Source organism: Carassius auratus, chromosome 37 (genome assembly GCF_003368295.1).
Source record: "Carassius auratus strain Wakin chromosome 37, ASM336829v1, whole genome shotgun sequence".
Classification (NCBI taxonomy): Eukaryota; Metazoa; Chordata; class Actinopteri; order Cypriniformes; family Cyprinidae; genus Carassius; species Carassius auratus.
In genome coordinates, this window is record NC_039279.1 from 14,486,028 (window position 1) to 14,494,299 (window position 8,272).

Sequence of the window (8,272 nt, forward strand, 5' to 3'; positions counted from 1 at the left end):
TTTAGCAGACGCTTTTTTTCAAAGTGACTTACAGTGCATTTAGGCTACATATATATTTTTACCAGTATGTAAAAAAAAAATCTCAAAATCAGCAGTTATCTGCAATTGCTTTGTGTTTTACCTTTCAAAGAGAGGCATTTCGCTGACCCAAGTCGAGCCAGTCAAGCGGCAATGACTGCACCTCAGTGTCAAAGCTAATTGGTAGCTGATCAAAATAAAGGCTTGAATGGGAGTTGTCTCTGCACCCAGAATTACCCTGAACTGTGGGTGAACCCACTGCTCCCATCAAAGAGTTCACTGGAATTGTCCATGTGCCTGAAATCATCTCACGCGACCTCAAATTAAACAGGGAAGCGCTGTGTTTCAGCAGGGGAGATGAGGAGATGATTGCATGAGTGACTGTAAAACCTGCCTTGACGGTGCCATGATTATCAGCTCTTTCAGAAACACAGCTGACATGAGAGTCGAACAAAAAGACTGCCATGACATTGTGAACATACAACGGTGTGTCCAAAAATGTGTGGATTCATAAATGCACATAAGCACTACTCCACTTACGTACGTTTTATAAAGGGATCAGTTTTTTATACAATATTTGTGAAAATGCCACTGAGATATATTCATATTTGCCTTACTTCACCAGCAACAGTCCAACGGCGAGCAACTTAGGCATTTTAAAAGCTGCACCATCTGCATTATCTTTCACGAATGATGAGGTGTTGATTTCAGTTGGTTGATTAGGAGCCAACAGAAAACCGAAGAGTCATAGAAAATAGATCACTAAATATTGTAATGGATCTCAGTGGTCTGAACTGGGAAATACCACTGAAGTGCAATCCACTTTATAGTGCTTTATGTTAAGGCAACTGTCTCTACTATTGCTCATAAACCCAAATCCCATCTCATATTAAGATACAAAAATAAAAAAATAAAATTTGCAGTAAAGTTTAGAAAGAGGACAATAAAAAAAGGATTACTCAAAACAACGGGATATAGTCAGGATGGATGAACGTTTCCACTACTGACTACTTCCATATGCGTCTTCGGGGTTTCGATCACAAAATATTCTAGACCTCATAACTATAGCCCTAATAATCTAGACTTCATTTGTCAACACGGACTACTTGTGATGGGATCACAGAAAACCAACGTAATACTAGCTGGAAACAGAACCATACATAGGGTTAATGACTGAGCACATGTTGAAGTTGTCTCTTCCCTTTGGTGCTTCAAACATGAGAACACCATTACCTAAAATCATGCAATTTGTTGAGAAAGGGTGGCTTTTACTTTTCTAAGAAACCCAGACTTATGATGTTTACTTGGCAGAAGATAAAAACCTAACCTTATCGGAAAAAATACTAGGATATCAGGCAGGCTCTTTTAACTTGATCCTAAGACACCCAGAACTCCTTAGCAGTAGCAAACATTGTACCAATTGGTTTATTTGGATGCTACATAAACCCTATCCTTGTGATTTAATTTGAACAATTTTGATCTTGCACCTGCCAAACAGTCCACATGCAGAGCAGTTGTCTGGCTCCCTCTTTCTGTGCAACTGTCCTGGCAGATCTCTCTCGTGAGTCCTGGCAGATGCTTAGCTAGGGAGATAAGAGCCCAGCGGCGTTTGAGAGACGCTGACAGGATGCTCCATTACACGGTGTAATTACAACCAGAAGCGGCACCAAGTGTGAAAGCGACTGATAACATCAGGTCAACCAGTGAGCCAGGAGTTCAGTGTGAGGTGGAGGGGAAAGATGCATCTCTGACATGTTATGTTTCCACGGCCCTCAATTCTGTGAGCGCATACCTGAAAACTCACACTGACGCTTCTCTTTGTGGTCAGCAATGCTGTTGATTCTAACTATGCCGACACACTGAATAAGTACATGCAAATCAATATTGTGGTCATATTCTGATTATACAAGAATTTTATTAACCAGATTTTCCCAAATAACCTGTAAAAACTGACTAGAGAACAGAATAAGATAGATAAGACTGAAATCACCTTATTCCGAATAATGTATTGATGATGAACATTTTACGAACATAAAATAAAACATCATGGTGTAGTGAATGTTATTTCCACAATGGCTTACTTTTTTGGCTGATAGGCCAATCTGTGCCTATTCATTTTACGGAATATTACCATGTTTAAAGACAAATGTCCAGTGAGTGGCACTGAAAGTGTGTTCAGTTTTATGCGAAACAGATAAACAAATCTGGCAACGTTTAATTATGTTTTTTTAATGTATTTTGTATGTATGGTGAGTGGAGCTAAAAGGCAAAAACATGCACCACATATACTAAACCTGACCCTAAACCTAACCAATAGTGTTAACAAAAACAATAAAACAGATAAAAAGCATTTGTGTAGCGCGGGACTTGCACCCGAGTGCTCTGCATCATAGGTGTAACACTTCACCAGGTGAGCTACTAAGCAAGTTTACTTTATCAGAGAAGTCATAAAGATGGAGCATTTTGAGCTCATAATCTAATATTGTGTGGGGAACTATGTGACATAGTTTGTCATTTATTTGTATTATGCAGATTGCTGTGCAGGACTATAGCAATATTCTCTCAGAGCATAATTAGAATATGGGCCTTATTAAGAAAATGAAAATGTGACATCAGAACATGCTGTACTGCAGTTTATAGATGAGAAAGCACACCACAGGTGAAGCAGCACAGCGTCACAAGGTCGGCGAGGGGACAACCACAGGAAAGCTCTCATAAACTCAAACACAGAGGGCGCCAGTATTGCCCCTCGCGCCTGTCCTCAACTTACCCTTACCCCCCTTCCAACCCCAGCCTGGCGACACGTGCTGATTCCACAATCAGATTTGTCCGTTTTATTTTGAGGTCCTGACCCCGCCGCCTTTGGGAATGTGAACTTTTCTTGTTTATTGGTGGCCATCAGGTCAAGAACAGCTGTGTGTGTGTGTGTGTGTGTGTGTGTGTGCGCGTGTGCATGTGTGTTAAAAAGAGGGAATGAGAAAGGGAAGTGTGCAAAATGCCTCCTTTTGGGTAGACGTGGATTGCTCCCATTAAGCAACAAAACCAGTCCAGATTTCACGCTTGCTGTGGGACATGAAGTGTCCTACAATTTGCCAATTCAGCACCTTCTCAGCATCAAAAAAGGCAGGTTTATAATCATTTAAATGGATGAATGAGTGCGCTTTGGTCCTTCACCTGTACTCTGTCCTGCAGGGACATTAGTTAGGTGGCTGCTGGGTGCTTGTATGGAGAATGGGTGAGGCGGAGCAGCCGTTTGCAGGAGCTGAGGAGGTACACCATCTCCTGTCGCCAGGCTGGATTTATGATGCTTCCTCTCACTTTGAAGGGCAGCTCTGTTTGCTTAGTCCCCTCTAACTCCTTGCATGGCCTGCCCCAGTGCATGTTCATTCACAATAACACTCCAGTGACACCAACCCCCAGGAATAAGGCTGACGTGCTTGAAAAAAAAAACATTTCAAGTTTTGTTTTCATTATCATTTATTTTCTTTTGATTTTCATTACAATTAAGAACATTTAATCCCTAAAATAATCACTACTTAAAAGTGAAAAATATAATTACAGTTATCTAATCTGAACAAAGGTATACATATTATATTACATATTATATACATTTTAATGATTTGTTTAACTCATTAACCATGGTATAATTTGTTTGCCTTTTATATGAGTTGATTCCTTTAAAATCGTTTATAAAATTTAATGAAATAAAAAAAAAAATAGTGTGAAATTCAATGACACTAATATCACCACAATAAAAGGCTTTGTATGAAAATCTGAACTCCAGTACTAACATAATCACCCCAAACAAACAAATGCAAAACCAAGGGGTGATGATAATAGTAAATCTGTTAATACACAGCCAACTAATGGAGGTTCACAGTGAGGGAATGGAAGGATAGATCGTACCATCTGCACCTCTCCACGGCACAACACACTCCGTCTACAGCAGCAACAGGAAATCTGTGTAAAGTTCAGCCATGGGTCAGTGTAGACATTGCTCCTCCCCTCCGCCCTCCCTCCTCCACACACACACACACACACACCTGAGCAGCCTTTGAGGGGTCATGAGGATTAGCGATGGGGCGGGTGCAGGAGAAAAGGGACACAAGTACCATATAATTTAAACAATTAAGGAAATATTTAGTTAATGTTGCAGTGTGTCTGTAGTGTGTGACTGACCTTTTCTTCAACCCATTTATGAACTTTTGTTTAGTGTGCGTGGATGTCCACCACACAGATGTGCAATGCAGAGAGCAGATAAACTTTTGCTGCATATTGCTTGTCTTATGTAACTTATGCACCTCAGATAATGAGTTGATGGGGGGTAAACTAAACTGTTGTCAGCAATCCTTGCTGATATGCCAGCAAAGCTTCCAACAATCCCTAATGTCTCTCTTGTGTGATATTAGTAACCGTGGAGTGGTTAAGTCTGCAGATCTGCTGGGGGTTATGGTTATGACTAAACCGGGACACACGACTCCTCAGACGATGCTGGCTCTTATCTCTATAGAGCAGTAATGTATGATTCCATAGCAGAACGTGAAGAGCCAGCAGCGGCTGCTTGACCTCTCTCTAATCATCAAGTCAAATCCTGGTCAAACCCTGAGGGACAGCCGTGACGGAGGAGGCCGGCCTGACTCCGTACATGTGTTTGGAGCCGCGATTAAGCATTCCAAGAATGTGGTATGAAAATAAGCAGCTTTGATTGATAACAAACAAACAAACAAGAGATTATTCATGTGTTCTGACTCCAGCTCAGCCAGGACGTTCAGTCATTCATGGGGTTTGCTGTCAAGAAGGTTTGGATAGAAGTGCTGCAGGGATGACGTGTTTTTTTAGGCCAAAACCTGGAAATGAGTTCCATCATCTTGGTTTGGTTACATGCCTAAACTAAGGTCTGTTTTTAACAGAAGCTCGCGATATTTTCACATTTTATTTAACAACATCAGTTACACACCCTTTCAGTTTTCAATTATTTTACTTGAAATAAGGCAAAAAGTAGCTAAATGGTAGTTTTCTGGGACATTTAAACGTCATCATGTTGAACAGGTAAACTCATCTCCTCATTAGTCTCCTTTTACAGCATCATTGTGCTCATAATCACTCTGCGCAAACTATTCTAACTCAAACTTTCAGGGAAAATTATTTTAAGTAAAGACTGAAAGGGTTGTCGGAAGCTTAATGATGTGGTGTAGTCTGGTAATAGCAAACATTTGTGTTTGTGTTTAGGCTTCAAAATTTATAAAAACCAAAATTTAATTATGGATTACGATTCAAAAAATTTATATAAATCATAGACTTTTTTTGGTCACATATCTTATTTTCTCCAGTAATACAAAAGCTAAAGAAAAAATCCTGGGTGATGCTATCTTCCGGTTTGGCCTAAAACGTACAGAAATACATAATCACCGCAGCTCCCAAAATGGGAGACCACAGTGTCACTGCAAACTCATATTGTGTCCACTGAACACAAAATATGATTTAAAAGCATTTAGTCAGTGGTCATATGAGTCATATTATGGTTTCACGTGAATGAAATTTAAGCTGTTAATCAGTTGCAATCTCCCTCTTAGATCATCTTCATACAGCATAATTGAAACATTCAAAAACATCATTGAGATTTGAAAACTTTTAAACTCACCTTTTATGTTCCACAGAAGAAAGCAAGTCGACTTGAGGATGAGTAAAAGAAAACCAAACGTTCATTGATGATTTCTAAGGAGGCCCTTTAAATATACAGTATTGTTCAAAATAATAGCAGTACAATGTGACTAACCAGAATAATCAAGGTTTTTAGTATATTTTTTATTGCTACGTGGCAAACAAGTTACCAGTAGGTTCAGTAGATTGTCAGAAAACAAACAAGACCCAGCATTCATGATATGCACGCTCTTAAGGCTGTGCAATTGGGCAATTAGTTGAAAAGGGTGTGTTCAAAAAAATAGCAGTGTCTACCTTTGACTGTACAAACTCAAAACTATATTGTACAAACATTTTTTTTTTTCTGGGATTTAGCAATCCTGTGAATCACTAAACTAATATTTAGTTGTATGACCACAGTTTTTTAAAACTGCTTGACATCTGTGTGGCATGGAGTCAACCAACTTGTGGCACCTCTCAGCTGTTATTCCACTCCATGATTCTTTAACAACATTCCACAATTCATTCACATTTCTTGGTTTTGCTTCAGAAACAGCATTTTTGATATCACCCCACAAGTTCTCAATTGGATTAAGGTCTGGAGATTGGGCTGGCCACTCCATAACATTAATTTTGTTGGTTTGGAACCAAGACTTTGCCCGTTTACTAGTGTGTTTTGGGTCATTGTCTTGTTGAAACAACCATTTCAAGGGCATGTCCTCTTCAGCATAGGGCAACATGACCTCTTCAAGTATTTTAACATATGCAAACTGATCCATGATCCCTGGTATGCGATAAATAGGCCCAACACCATAGTAGGAGAAACATGCCCATATCATGATGCTTGCACCTCCATGCTTCACTGTCTTCACTGTGTACTGTGGCTTGAATTCAGAGTTTGGGGGTCGTCTCACAAACTGCCTGTGGCCCTTGGACCCAAAAAGAACAATTTTACTCTCATCAGTCCACAAAATGTTCCTCCATTTCTCTTTAGGCCAGTTGATGTGTTCTTTGGCAAATTGTAACCTCTTCTGCACATGCCTTTTTTTTAACAGAGGGACTTTGCGGGGGATTCTTGAAAATAGATTAGCTTCACACAGACGTCTTCTAACTGTCACAGTACTTACAGGTAACTCCAGACTGTCTTTGATCATCCTGGAGGTGATCATTGGCTGAGCCTTTGCCATTCTGGTTATTCTTCTATCCATTTTGATGGTTGTCTTCCGTTTTCTTCCACGTCTCTCTGGTTTTGCTCTCCATTTTAAGGCATTGGAGATCATTTTAGCTGAACAGCCTATCATTTTTTGCACCTCTTTATAGGTTTTCCCCTCTCTAATCAACTTTTTAATCAAAGTACGCTGTTCTTCTGAACAATGTCTTGAACGACCCATTTTCCTCAGCTTTCAAATGCATGTTCAACAAGTGTTGGCTTCATCCTTAAATAGGGGCCACCTGATTCACACCTGTTTCTTCACAAAATTGATGACCTCAGTGATTGAATGCCACACTGCTATTTTTTTGAACACACCCCTTTCAACTAATTCAACTAATTGCCCAATTGCACAGCCTTAAGAGCGTGCATATCATGAATGCTGGGTCTCATTTGTTTTCTGAGAATCTACTGAACCTACTGGTAACTTGTTTGCCACGTAGCAATAAAAAAATATACGAAAAACCTTGATTATTCTGGTTAGTCACATTGTACTGCTATTATTTTGAACAATACTGTATACTGTTATAGCTCCCCCTAGCGGACATCTAATAGAATGCAAATCTCGCAGTTAAAAAAATGTCTAGCTTGCTTTGGTAACAGGGTTGAATTGGTTAATGAATGTGTTCAAAATAGATGTCACATCCCACATACAGAATTTTTATTTATTAATTTAAACTAAGAAAACCATACAGGGTCATCATACAAGTCATACATTCTGCTAATTAAAATGAGTTAATCCTTACTGGAGTAAATTGAAGAGAAATTCAATAGATCGTAAAATTATGATATTGTTGAATGATTTAATTGATGGACAGAATGGAGACGATCAAGAAAGCGAAATCTAAATCTGAAAATGTTCTACTTTTTATGCTGTTTTAGACAATAGTATATGTGGCATATCTATTAATTTTTTCTACAAAAATTAATTTTTATGTCTTAGGCTTTGAAAAAGCACTAATTGGACTGGACACTGTTCGTGGAAAGATTTACACACACCTTAACAAAGTTTGTCATCTAGTGGACGATGCGTGTAATAACATCCTACAGAACTCGTTGATTAGCAAGATCAAGACTAAACATTGTTTTAAGTTTACCCTTTGCAATCTGATTACTGTATTGCATTTATTAAACTTAATTTGAGTCTGAATTCTAAGGAGATTTAAACAAAGTACACGAATGCTCCTGGATGAAAGAGACATTAGAAGATAAGATGATGAAGCTGTACTGTTATACTTTAATGATGTGTGTCTGACGGGAGTTTCAGACATCTTCACTCCTCTGCGGTCTCATTCTGAGTGAAGCGCAAAGCTCAGGTTCTGCTCTGGATCTCCCAACGCTTCATTAATAGTCATACAAGCTCAACTGTTTCCAGAAGAACAGCTCAACATCTGTCCTAAACTA